Below are 13389 nucleotides of genomic sequence, written 5' to 3'. Positions count from 1 at the left end.
TTAAGAAGCACACTTAAAATAGAGGTGATTTCCGTGCTGCTTAATACCACAGGATTCCTGTCATTTCCAACCCTTAAGATTTTCCCAGCGTTTTTGCTCAAAGTGACTTCTCTGATTCCACTTGGCAGGGAGGCTCTATGGGGCTTTTGTAAGAATGGCCGCTCCTGAGGTCCTGTGCTCGGCTGGGTGGTTTCCCCAGATTCAAAAGGCCAGTAGCATTTGCTGCTCTTCCTAGGTCTCTCTCTGCCCTTCATGCACCTGCATTCAAAAGCGATCATGGGCTGCCTGTGCTCTGGTCATTGATAATGCAGGGAGAGGAATTGTTGAAAGCGGCTTCCCGTGTTTGGAGGGTCCATCCCTGTCCCTTCCAAATGCTGATGCCTTCACACACTCCCGCTCCTCTCCAGCTAGTGCTCTCTGGTCTCAGGCATTGAGGGCTGCTGTGTGAGTCAGTGACGGGACACAAATTTGATGGCCCAAATTGATGTGATGGCCCAAATGTGATGTGATGGGAAATAGGAAGGTATGGGGAGGTGGGGCAACACGAGGAGTTTGACCTTGGGGTGAGCACAAGCATCAGAGAGACAGATGTGCTGGCATGTAATGACAGTGGAGGGAGGCTGCAGTGGTGGCCTTCACTCCCAGCATGGGGAGTGGGGGGGGGGGGGGGCTCCGTGGGAGGAGCTTCTGAGCTTTAGCTCTCTGGCCAGCTCTTTGCCAATTGCTCTATCTGCTCTTGCCCTGAAAACACCCATTTTTTAATGGGTGTTTATTTTGACTCTGTGAGCATTGAGATTCATTTCTGAGCTGTTTGGTGTGAAAAAAGCCGGTGTGAAATCAGCTCGTGCCTGATTCATTGGGGCATTCTCATCGATAGCAGCTTAAAGATGAGACCACACTGGAACCCAGACGTCTGTTATGACCACCTGCTGCTCCATGGCGTTATTCTCACTCCAAGAGTGCTGCCTTGAATCTGGTGATTGTTGGCGGAAGCCAGAGGGAATGGAAGCACCGGCCCTTTCATGGTGAGCTGGGTGCCAGCTGCCCTGGGGGGACCTCCTCATGGTGAGTTAATGCCAAAGGGCTAAGTCAGCCTGTGTTTCTGATACGGAAATTCTAGGCTGCTGTTCTTATTGGACTTTCTCCTTTAGATGATGTTGGGGTTGATCGTGGGCGCTGGAGCGGCATATGGTGAAGAAGGACATTGCCGTGTGAAGCTTTGCCAGACCTCCTTGCCCGGTTGCCTCAGCACAGCATGGAAGGCCTTTTCCGTCTGTGTAAGCAGGCCCGAGGGAAAGCCCTGGCACTCTGGAAGTTTGAGTTCCAGAGCTAGAGACTTTAGCTGGTTCTGCCGCTCCCCCAACAGCTGTCACCAAGCCCTGTTGACCAGGAAGACCAGTTCCGTTCCACCTGGGCCATGTTGTCCAGCAGCCTCCACGTATCCCCACCTCCTCCCCCTATAACTTTTTAGAACCAAGAGTTTTCTGCACAGTGCAACCTTGTCCTCTCACCCACTCAATAAATTTTGAAACTGCCCTGCTGCTTGTTTTTGTTGTTTTTCTTCTCTTTTGAAGCCCATACCTCCATGTGCCAGTAAGGTAGCTATAAAGAAGGTGGGTCATGAACAAACCTCCCATTTTTTACTCACTGAGCTGTTCCGTTTAGTGCACTCCCGAGGCGCGCCTAGCGCTAGGCACTGGGATGTAGAATTTGGCCTAGGGGTTGAACAATCCCAAGTGCTTCTGGGGGGCTCAGGTTTGGGAGAAAAGGAAAACATTAGGAGTGTTGGCTGAAGGACATCTGGGCCCAGGCTTTGGAAAAGAATACTTTTTGACAGTGAGGAGGCAGGAGTGCCCTGAGTGCTGGCACCGGGGCTCCCCCGGGGGATTTTGGGAGATGGTTCTGAGCAGGGGCAGGTGACGAGCAACACCTATCCTTTGGAGAGCTCTGTGGCTGGGGTAGGCAAAGGCCTGGTGTTAGGATTTTTATTGCTGTCGCCACGAGGTAGATTTGGTCTCTGAGAGTCATGTTCAGTGTGCCTCGCAAACCTTGCATGGAAATTGAAATCACCTTGATTGGGGCTGAGGTCAAAACCAGGTGGTGAGGCCTACCTTTGTGAGTTCAGCACCATGACAGCCTCGGTCCACAGGAGGCATTCTTGGGGCAGAAGCGACTACACTGCCCACCAGCTCCACCAGAGGCCCTTCTTTCTCCCTCTCCCCTCTCCCGAACTCCTACCCGAGGACCTGATGTCACCCACTCTCTCTTGAAGGTCCCCCACCTACTCCACTCTGGGCCAGTGACCTCCCACCGTGGCCCTGGTCCCCTCGTGAAAAATGAAAGCGTTTTCCCCAGCTTGGCCCAAGTTCCTTTCCAGTGAGGTTCACAGCTGGGTGTTGCCTTGCTAGTGTAGATGTCCTTTCACACTGACCGGCCCCTCCTTGCCAGGCACCTTCCCGCCAGCTTTGGGTAGCCCCATGCCCTGCATTCCCTTCCCCTTTCTTCTGTTTATTTTCTCATGTTTTCTTAACGGCCTCCCTGCCCTGCACCTCAGTCCTGTGGCATTTCTGCTGCCGGTTGGTCCATGATCTGTAGGAGGGGGCAGCGACGAGGTGCTGGGGAAGAAAGGAGGAGGTGACATTGCCATGGTTGCTGAGATGGCCAAGGGAGGGGCGTCTTGGGGCTACGGAGGCGTGATCACTGACCGTGGCTTGGCCCAGCATCGCCCAAATGTCCTTCCCAGTAAGTTGAACTGGTCAGGTTGTGGAGTGTCAGCCATCGCTGCCCTGTTCCTGCAGCGCCTTAGTATAGTGGTGGGCCGGGGAGGTCAGAGAGGTCCTCGTGGCAGCAGCTGGCACACGGTCCACACTCAGAGCACAGCTCTCCTCAGTCAACAACTTGTTTGCTTTCAAATTGTGACCAATCCTTACCCCAGGCCCAGCCTCTTGTTCTGCCCTCCCCTGCCCTCTGCCCCCCTGGCCCCATCTGAGGGGCCCTAGTAGCATGGACATTCCATTCACCAGGGAACCTGCGGGGCCCTCCTCACTGCCCATGGTCTGCGTATCCATCCTTACCTCACACACCACGCCCTGGGATCACCAAAGGCCACAGCCATGCTACTACGGGAGGCTCCTGAACGTGCTCTCCTTTTCCTGGCCTCCCTGCTTGGCATGCGTCCCCCGTGTCAGAGGCTGGACTTGACTCAGCTTGTGTCCCTTCTTTAAGGAAACCCTCCTTGGCTAAACAGCAGCCATACTGGATTCCCTGCCCTTCCTTTCCTTCATACACAGTGTCAGTCACGTGCAGTACCATTCCAGATACTGGTCAACGAAAGAAGGCAAAAGAACAAACCCCTGCCTTCATAGTACTTAACATTTTAGAGGACAGAGACAGACCATAAATAAAGTACTAAAACGTGTAGCATGCTGGAGATGGGCTAAAAGGAAAAACAGGGAAAGGAGGCAGGAAATCTGGGGCAAGAGGGGGAGTGGCGCTTGGAACTGAGCAGACAGGGAAGGCCTCACCTGGCAGGTATGACTGGAGTCGAGGGAGGGCCTCTCACCTCTGGGTGTTCATGGCAGCCTTGCTGCCTCCATTACAGTGTAGATGGGGCGGTAGGAAGCTTTCCTCTGGGGTACCAGGCCCAGGGAACTGGGGGCACAGGAGGCCGAAGAGGACATCGCCATGCTGCATCTGGTTATGAATGTCTGTCACATGGCGAGGGTGGCGACCCACTCAAGCTGGTACTGGCTGGTCAGTCTAGGCTGTGTGTGTCTTGAGGGTAGGCTCCGCCTCTGCCAGCCCTGCAGCCCCTCCCCATCCTCCACCGCAGCTCAGTGGATAGGAAAGCCCAGCCACCCAAGGGCAGCCCTAACCCATGACTTTGGTCTCGGACTAAGAGCAGGTTTTCCTCTCTGGGAGTTGTGACTGGTCACGGGAACAGAAACTGGAAGAGACGGAGGGATTGAGTCCCTTTAACCACAGGATCTCAATTACAGAGCACTGGCTCCTGATGCAGGTGAGGGACCATTTCTAGAACTCTTCTAAAGGGAGGAGGATATTTCAGTTTCCAAACCACATCTGTGTTCTGCAAGGCCCAGGGTCTAGTTTGTCTGAATTTTTGTGAGATGTGGCCAAGTGACCAAAACTCCTGTCTTCCTTTTCTTTTCTTTTTTTTTTTTTTTTAATGATTTTTTTTTTATTTGTCAGAAAGAGAGCACACAAGCAGGGGGAGCAGCAGGCAGAGGGAGAAGCAGGATTCCCACTGAGCAGAGAGCCCAATGCGGGGCTCATTCCCAGGACTCTGGGATCATGACCTGAGCCGAAGGCAGACGTTTAACTGACTGAGCCACCCAGACGTCCCCCGTCTTCCTTTTTTTTTTTTAATCAGAAACCTTACATTTACCACCACCGTGCCATTTGTTACAATCAGGATTCAAGTGAGCCTCTGCCACTAACAGCCTGACGGGTACAGTGACTGACACATGCCAGGAGCTCAGTCAGCGTTCAAGGGTGAGGAAGGAGGCCAAGAGTGGTCTTGACCATGTGCACCAGGAATAGCTCCTGGAGGCCTCTCTGTCCCCGGGACTATAACTGCCATGACACCAGGATACCTAACTACACCTGGGAAGCAGCCTAACGAGATCATTTAGAGCCTGTTGAATTCTCAGTGTCCTTGTGAGACTGTGAGGCTGGAGCATGTCATTTTGCCTCCTTGGACCTCAGTTTCTGGCTCCGTACTTTGACCATCAGCACCCACCCCCACAGCAAGGACGAAATAAGTTGATGGATGTTCACTACATAACACAGTGCCTGCCTCCTGCTGTGCTCTCACTAAACGTCAGCCATTTTTATTGGATGAGCATGTCTAGCTTGTTGATGGTTAATATGGAGAACAAGTATATCATGATGACAGACTCATCGGTTAATGTGACACCACAAATACTTCCTTCTTTGCTAATTTGCAGATACCCCAGTAGGACTGGTGTTAATCATCGCCACCACTGATCAAACTTTGATTAAATGCCATACACCGTACTAAGGAAGCCTATAGATGTTATTACCTCATTCAATCTTCACAACAACCCAGTGAGGTAGATTTCATTATCTCCCATTTTATAAATGAGGAAACCAAGGCTCAGAGTAATGAAGGGACGTGTCTTACTTCTAATGAGTGGCTCAGCTGGTTTTCCATTGCTTGGTATATTAAGTAGTGAAAAATGTTGCAGGCTGATTTCATAAATAGCATGAGCATATCAGGTTGTCAGATGCTTGTTTGTGCTGGAAAACCAGAAATTAGGGTATGTTACTATTCTGTCCCATCTGCTTCACACTGCCTATTTTCCAGTCTTTCTAAAATATTCTCCATCTAAATCAACAGCTTTTAGCATTGAACTTGTGAACCTGACATGTACAGAGACAATACGCATGTTTCAGCCAACACCAGAATTTCAACTGTTGATCTTTACTGTTGTTGCTTTTTGCAATAGAGACCTTACATTTGCCACCACTGCTGCTACTGTAGGAGAACAGAGAGCCAGAAGAATGAAGTTTTACTCTTCCGTTCAAAAATACTGCCAGGCACTACGCTAAGAATAGAGATACAGTGATGAAAAAGAAAGTTTCTGCCCTGAGGATCACACACAACTACCTAAGATAGCAAGTTTTATTAATCCACACCCTACATTTCTATGAACCGTCACTGTATTCTCAGTCTTGCTGTAAGCTGGGCGTGCAGCTCTGACAAAAGCAGAGGAGGGGGGCTCATTGAGCTTATAGTCTAGAATAGCAATATCCCACAGAAATACAGTGAAACCCACAAAGGTAATTTAAAGTTTCCCTAGTAGTCCCTTAAATAAAAAGAGGATGAAATGCAGTTTAATACTGTATTTTATTTAACCCAACATATCAGAAAATATTGTCATTTCAGTATATAACTAATATAAGAAATTACTAATGAGATATTTTACATGTTTTGCCAAACTAAGTCTTTGAAATTGGGTATGTATTTTATGCTTATACATCTAAACCCACATCTGGGTTTCAATTAAGCACCTTTAGAATGTTCAGTTGCCACATACGGCTGGTGGCTACATTATTAGACAGCAAAGATCCAGGTGGTGAGAGGTTCAAGGCTAATTCCACGTAAGAAGAGTGTCCTGAGGATTTCTTCTCTACAGAAAGGTTGCTGCATTCTGTAGAGTCTTAAAGAAGCTTCTCTTGCCTAGGTCCCCCATTCTCTGGTACCCCACCTGGGGATCCTACATCCTGGCAGAGAAGGGTGGGTATACATTCACTGTGCTTGATGGAATCCTCGCATCATGTTCAGAGCCTTCTGGAAGCAGGAGACCAAATTCTGTAGTGCTTATCTAGTGCAAGCCCCACCTCCTGGAATTAAGCTTAGTGTGCCCAGAGTTTGTACATTCGGTCAGTCACTACTTGTTTATTGAGCACCTACTAAGTGTCTGCCTCTGGGGTAAGCAATGGGAACACACACCGGTGAATACAGGCCATTGTAAACTCACAGTCCTGTCATGATAAATGAGTAACCAACAAATGAAGAAATAAATGCTCTGAAGGACAAATGAAAGTTGCCATGGGACTAAATGGGGACACTGGAGATCTGTCATGGGGGAAGGGGTCAGAGAAGGTCCCTGAGCAAGTAGAATTACCTGCGCAGTGGAGGAGTGGTGCACGGGCGCAAGCAGCGTGGGGGACGTAGGGGGAGCTGGAGGAGGGCCAATGTGGATGGCATGCAGCATGGAGAACTGGGGCAGCATCCTGGAGTGAGTGTGACAGCACTGGCTTCGTTGTGCCACACACACCTAATTCAAGCCAGCTGCATAGCTTGGGTGACAAGTTTCACCCTCTCTGGGTCTTGGTTACCTCCCTTAAAGGAATGCGGTAAAGACATATGAAAACACTGATATAGCAGATGCCCTGATTCATTGTGAAATTATTGACCTCCTTTATCATTTATTAAAGATTCTTCTGCACCAAATCAAGATGGCCAAATTTTGTGTTTGTTTCCTTGTCTTGGGGACATTGGGGTTGAAGGCTCCAGAGCAGTTTTTAGAGAAGTAGAGACAGACCCTTCCCCTTATTGTTTTCCTTACTTTATTTTTACTAGAAGATTTGAACAACACACGCAACACACTTGAGTTTTAAAAAGAAATCTTTTCTTTTGGAATAATTTTAGATTTGCAGAAAAGTTAAAAGCCTAGTACAAAGACTTCCTATACACCCTTCACCCAGCTTCCCCTAACAAGCACATGGCTATCATGTAGCCACAGTATAAGTGTCACCATTAAGAAATTAATATTGGCACATGACCATTACCTGAACTCTAGACTCAGGTTGGATTTCACCAGCTTCCCCTGTACTGTCCATTTTCTGTGCCAGGACCTGATCTAGAACACCACATTACATTTCATCAGTGTGTATCCTCATCTTCCTCCAATCTGCAACAGATTCTCAAGTCTTTCCTTGTTTTTCCAGAGCTTCACAGTTTTGGGAATGTTAGTATTTTGTAGAATGTCCTTTCTTTGCCTTTCTTTGCTGGTTTCTCATGACTAGAATGGGGTTATGGGTTTGGGGAAAGAATTATCACAGAGGTGAAGTTCCTCTTGTCACATATCAGGAGCACATGATATCAACATGACTTATCCCTAGTGATATTAGCCTTGATTACTTGGCTAAGGGGAGGCTGACAAACTTCACTATAAAGTTCCTGTTTCTTCTTTTCCAAAGATTCTGGTCTTTGGGATATAGGTATGATTTTAATACATATTTTAGAAAACATGTTTAGAAATCTTTGCTCAACAGTGAGAGAGCATATATTTTCTCAAGCACATTTAGAACATTTCTAAATATTGACCACATTGTATGTTGCAAAGCAAATCTCACATACCAATGCGTCAGTATGATATAGACTACAATATGTGACTACAACAGAAAGGCATAAAACCAAAACAAACTTTAGAGAATATTCAGACTTGAATTAAATGAAAATACTATATATCAAAATTTGTTGAATGCAGCTAAAGCCTACGCAAGGAGTTTATAACCTCAAATGCTTTTGTTGAGATTTCCTACCAGTAAGGGAGCATGTGACCCATCACACAGGAGACTTACCTGTATTGACACCTGTAGACAGGAATTCAGAGGGTTCAGAACTCCCTACTGTTCTGGTCTTTGGCACTCCATAGCCATGAGGGAATCAGAAGGCCAGCTTTATTCCCTGGTAGCTTTATTGGGGAGGTCATTAAGGGTCAAGATGGGATTCCTTGAAATCCTTTGGAATGGGCTCATCAAGGGCCACTCCTCACCAGAGAAGGATATGCTAGGAAAACCTATCCATTTCCTTCCATTTTCTGTGGCATTGGCTCAGCCAAGCATCCCCAGCATCTCTGTTTCCCAACAGTAAACGACGATGTGAATGGCTCCCATGAATTGTCCAATGCACGACTCTTATGTGGCTGTCCTGCCCACCCTCAGTGGAAGATGGATGGGGATGTGCCCTGGCATAAACCCAGCATATGTCCCTCACTGTATGCAAAAAACCAGATTGAGTGTGAAGTCAGCAAGTCCACATACAGAGAGAGGCAGAGATGTAGAACAGGAAGTCTGGTGGCATTCCAGTCCCTGGTATGTGTTGTGTTGGGCCAGTTTGACCCCTGCCCTCCCCTTCACTTGATTCTCTAAGTTTTCCAAAAGTTATTTCTTTTGGAAGCATAAGTTAGGTTTCTGTCACCAGTGCATCCTGGCAAAAAGCCTATTTCTTCCTTAACTTGCCTCCAAATGGCCAGTTATTACGGTATTCCATGGACGCTTTGCATGGGGTGTTGTGGTCAGTTTGCTTATCCAGGCTGACTTTCCCCTGTATGACCCTGGGCAGCCTAGCTAGATTCCCGCAAACAGGCAGCATGTCAAGTTCTCAGAATAAACATGGTGTGATGGCCCTTGCTCATGGCATTCAGACAACAGTCCATTCTCAGTGGCTTGCCCTTATTTAGTCACAAAATTTATCTTCTGATCTTAAAAGAGCAGGCACACTCGCTCCAAGCAGGAAAGGAGTATATGTATGAATTGGACCTTTTGATGGGAGGGGATGATCTGGGCACAAGCAGCTACTCCAGTGGGGCCCAGATTGGCAAGCAAGACTGCCTGGAAGATGGTGCTTTCAAGAGTGGAGGAAGTGAGCTCAGGGAAACTCAAGGGGGCTACTGGGGGAAGAGGACACTAGCCAACGCAGCCCTAGTATGTGCAAGGCCTTGAGCAAATGTTTATTGCGTGGCTCCTTTCTATATAAGCAATTTGCTTAAAAATATATCACAAAATTCATGGGCCCATGTGGAATATAGTGGTTCATTGGTGGTGATTTAGAATAATGGCTAGGGAGGAGGTCCTGGGGCTGTATTTATCATCCTATCAGGGCACAGGAAGGTTCTTGGTAGTATCCAGACACGATCTCTTCCAGTTCCAGTCCAAGAATCATCCCTTCATTTTTTTTACTATAAAATTTGCCATTATTGCCTAATTTCATATTTCCCACTGCAAAAATATGCTATTTGGAACCTGTTATTACTGAAGCAATATAACATAACTTTGTAGCCTTCTAATATATTTATTTAATGCTTGTATATTATTACTCATGATGCTTCATCATCCATGAGCGGGGGTGTCGATACACTGGTTTCCAAGGACTCAGAGATTTTTCCTGGGACTCATTGGTGAGATCTACAAATACAAATCTCACCCAGAATGTGCAAAAAAAAAAAAAAATGTGCATGATAATTTATTTTCTGGTCATGTTAAATTTACCTTTTGGAATATTGTTTCATAAACATGGACAACACATCTTCCCATCATGTCTTGAACTCTTCAGGCAGTAACCACTGTGTTCCTAAAATGTGATTGATTTCAATGCTGACCACACTCACCTTCCACATACCACCACCAGCAGGGAGCACAGGAAAGGGGTCTGCAAGAAGAGCAGTCCCATTCATACAAGATACATCCACCCTTAAGCCACTTCTGTATGGCTTAAGATGATGAGAGCACCATGCCATCAAGTCCATCAGAGGTAAGAAAGTACATCAATGGGAAGAGCATGACTATTGCAGAGCAACATTTCAAGTCGTTGGAGGAGATAGGCATAGCAACTCCTGCCAAAGGGAGTGAGGTGACGTCCCTGGGGGCCAGCTGAGGAAGGGACTGCAGATCACACAGAGTAAAAGACCTCTGCTACTCCCCTCCCCCATCGCCCTGGCTGCAATAGGTCAGAGCAATCTGAACATGGCCTGAACACAGAGGTGCAAACCAACACTTAGGGCTACATCATGCAACTCTAGCCCAAGCATCTGCAGTGGACTATTGATAGCTCAGAGTCCTCAATTCAATGCTCAGAGTCCTGGTTTCAATGTGAGTGAGAGTCACCAAAATCATCATGCCAACACCATTTTGGGAGCCCAATCTCACACAAACTGGTGAAAGAAATTCTGCTAGCAAGAGTGAGTTCCTCACCAGGCTATCCTCCTGGAACCAGAACTGGCCATGAGACTCCAGAATGATTCCATATATATAAGTCCTGGAGCTCTTCAAGGCATCTGGTCAACCTCACACATAAGTGTTGGGGGTGGGGGGTGGTAAGACAGAAGGCTGAAGAGGTCTTCAAAGAGTGGAAATAAATATTGACTCACAGGTGATGGACTTGGGTCTGGGAGTGCATCACTCTGCCTGGATGGCAGTTCTGGCTCTGGCCAGTCTCAACCGCTGGAGTGAAGCTTAGAAAACTTCAGGGTGGAAATTTCTAGCTTACAAGACCCATGTGGGGCCTTTTCTGAATTGGGGCACCCTTCCAAGGTGGCATTGTTGGCCTTGGAGAGGAGCTTGGAAAAGTCTGAGGAATACCGATCCAATATGCAGCACTCGTTGAGGCATGGGGTCTGGGACAGGGGACTTCTTACCTAGATATAATGATGGTACTACCAATAGCCACTGGATATCATTCACTAAGACTTAACAGTAGAGCAAGAAAGTGGGTTAGATGCTGAGCCAATGAATTTCCATCCACTACCCATCCCCCACCCCACATCTATCCATCCATCCAACGAATGTTTATTGAGTACCTACACTGTGCCAGTATTGTTTTAAGTTCAAGAGAAATAGAAGTGGGTCTTCCCAACCATTATCCACCCCAAACTAGTTCTGTGTATTTTGAAAAAGAAGAAAAAATTGGCTACAGATGACATACCTCTCATACGTCTGTTAACAACTTTTCTTAATTATGGCTCTTGAAAGTGTTTTAATTACTATAAGTGCATACAATTTACCCCAAAACTTAGTGGTTTAAAACACTGACAATATTTATTTTGCTCATGAATCTGCTCTCTGGTCTGAGCTCAACAGGATTACCTTGTCTCTGTTCTGCTCGGTGTCATGTATGTTGGCATAAAAGCTGGGGACTGGAATGATCTGAAGGCTTCCTCGTTCACGTATCTGGCAATTTAATGTTGCCAGCTGAGACATTAGCTCAGGCTAATACCTCCACATGGTTTCTTCATGTGACCTGGGCTTCCTACCAACGTGGCGACTGGTTTCCAAGGGTGAGTATTGCAAAAGGGGGTAAACTAAGTGGAAGCTGTATCCTCTTTATGACCTAGTTCCCTAAGCCACATAGTATTCCTTCTGCCACATTGGCCAGAACAGTCACAACCGGACCAAGCAGAGGGAACATGGATCCTATTTCTCAGTGAGAAGAGTGTTGGTTACATTGTAAGAACTGTGGGATGGCTTTTGTATATCTTTCTTTCTATCCATCTACCTACCTATCTAGCCAACTTTGGAGAAAAAAGGTAATATAACTCCATTTTTCCTTTTCTGAATGCAACGCCTTTTATTTTTTGATTTTTTAATTTTTTTAAAAAGATTTTATTTATTTATTTGTCAGAGAGAGTGAGCACAGGCAGACAGAGTGGCAGGCAGAGGCAGAGGGAGAAGCAGGCTCTCTGCTGAGTAAGGAGCCCGATGTGGGACTCGATCCCAGGATGCTGGGATCATGACCTGAGCCGAAGGCAGCTGCTTAACCAACTGAGCCACCCAGGCGACCCTGCAACGCCTTTTAATACACAGTAAATAAGTACACAATGCAAAGTGATTTTTTTGACATAACAGTTTCAGAAGAAGAGACTCCCAATTTGTTCTACTCTTCTAGTTAGAAATTATGATGTGGAACACGTTTGAATTGGGCACTGTGTCTGGAGAAACCATAAGGTTTCCCCCTGTGTAGTGTTTCATGTTTCCTCAGTCTGTTGCAGTCTGAAACACTTTCCTCACATGTTTCAAAGTGTTATGTTTGATCTCCCCCCACCACAAGTGTGTGTGTGTGTGTGTGTGTGTGTGTGTGCGCAGGTTATAACTTTATTCTTATGTTGGTTTAAGTGAAGCCCTCAAAAATTTAAAAGAAAAATGTGCAGAAATGTATTACCTTTAAAAATGACTTTTGGAGGGGCACCTGGGTGGCTCAGTTGGTTAAGCTGCTGCCTTGGCTCAGGTCATGATCTCAGGGTCCTGGGATCAAGTCCCGCCTTGGGCTCCCTGCTCTGCGGGGACTCTGCTTCTCCCTCTCCCTCTGCCACTCTCCCCCACTCGTATTCTCTCTCACGCGCTCTCTCTCTCAAATAAATAAATGAAAAGAATGACTCTTGTGGCACATGATTGGCTCAGTCAGTAGAGCATCTGACTCTTGATCTCAGGGTTGTGAGTTCAAAGCTCCACATTGGGTGTGGAGCCTACTTAAATAAAAAAGAAAGAAGGAATGACTCTTGCATCTTTTCTCCACCAACCCCCACTAAATATTGAATCTTATCTTCTGAACAGTACAATAGTTCTTACACTTTGCATTTTATGTAAGAGCCATACTATTGACTTAAAATAATTTGTTATATAATTTTTATCTTCATTACTCCATTGATATATTTTTCTGTTAAAATATTTCGGTATCTTGGGTTGGAATTGAACATTTTTTTTGTTTTCCCATTAAAACTAATAGAAACATATAATCCTCATTTAACAGCTTTCGCTTAGAGTCAGAATTTTCAGAAATGAATTAAAGTCACCAGGGAGAACTAGATGTATTTTCAACCTCTCCCTAAGAGTTTTCAGACAGCTTCCTAGTCCTGTATCTCTCAATTTTCCAATTCCTACCATCTGTTGCTCTTTCAATCTATCATCCTCATTACAGCCCCTTACCTGTCTGATATTGTACAAGTATTCAATATTTAGTATGCTAGAAATGAGTCTGGTTGAAAGTAACATATATAACTCAGCGAACTCTGATCTAAATAAGATTTTCCCTATCTCACAAAACAAGAAGGTAGTCCAGGGTTT

The 13389-nt window shown here is 46.3% G+C and overlaps 1 non-coding gene across 1 annotated transcript; it reads left to right on the top strand.

Moving 5' to 3' along the window:
- The first annotated feature begins 256 nt into the window (after positions 1 to 256).
- LOC116860034 lies at positions 257 to 390 on the top strand. The gene has a single exon (XR_004381257.1). It is a non-coding gene; the product is annotated as a small nucleolar RNA SNORA71 (small nucleolar RNA).
- The last annotated feature ends 12999 nt before the right edge of the window (positions 391 to 13389 follow it).

This window comes from Lontra canadensis, unplaced genomic scaffold (assembly GCF_010015895.1).
Source record: "Lontra canadensis isolate GAN:19392208 unplaced genomic scaffold, GSC_riverotter_1.0 scaffold169, whole genome shotgun sequence".
NCBI lineage: Eukaryota > Metazoa > Chordata > Mammalia > Carnivora > Mustelidae > Lontra > Lontra canadensis.
The sequence above is the reverse complement of the archived record's forward strand: the minus strand, read 5'-3'. Positions and strand labels throughout refer to the sequence as shown.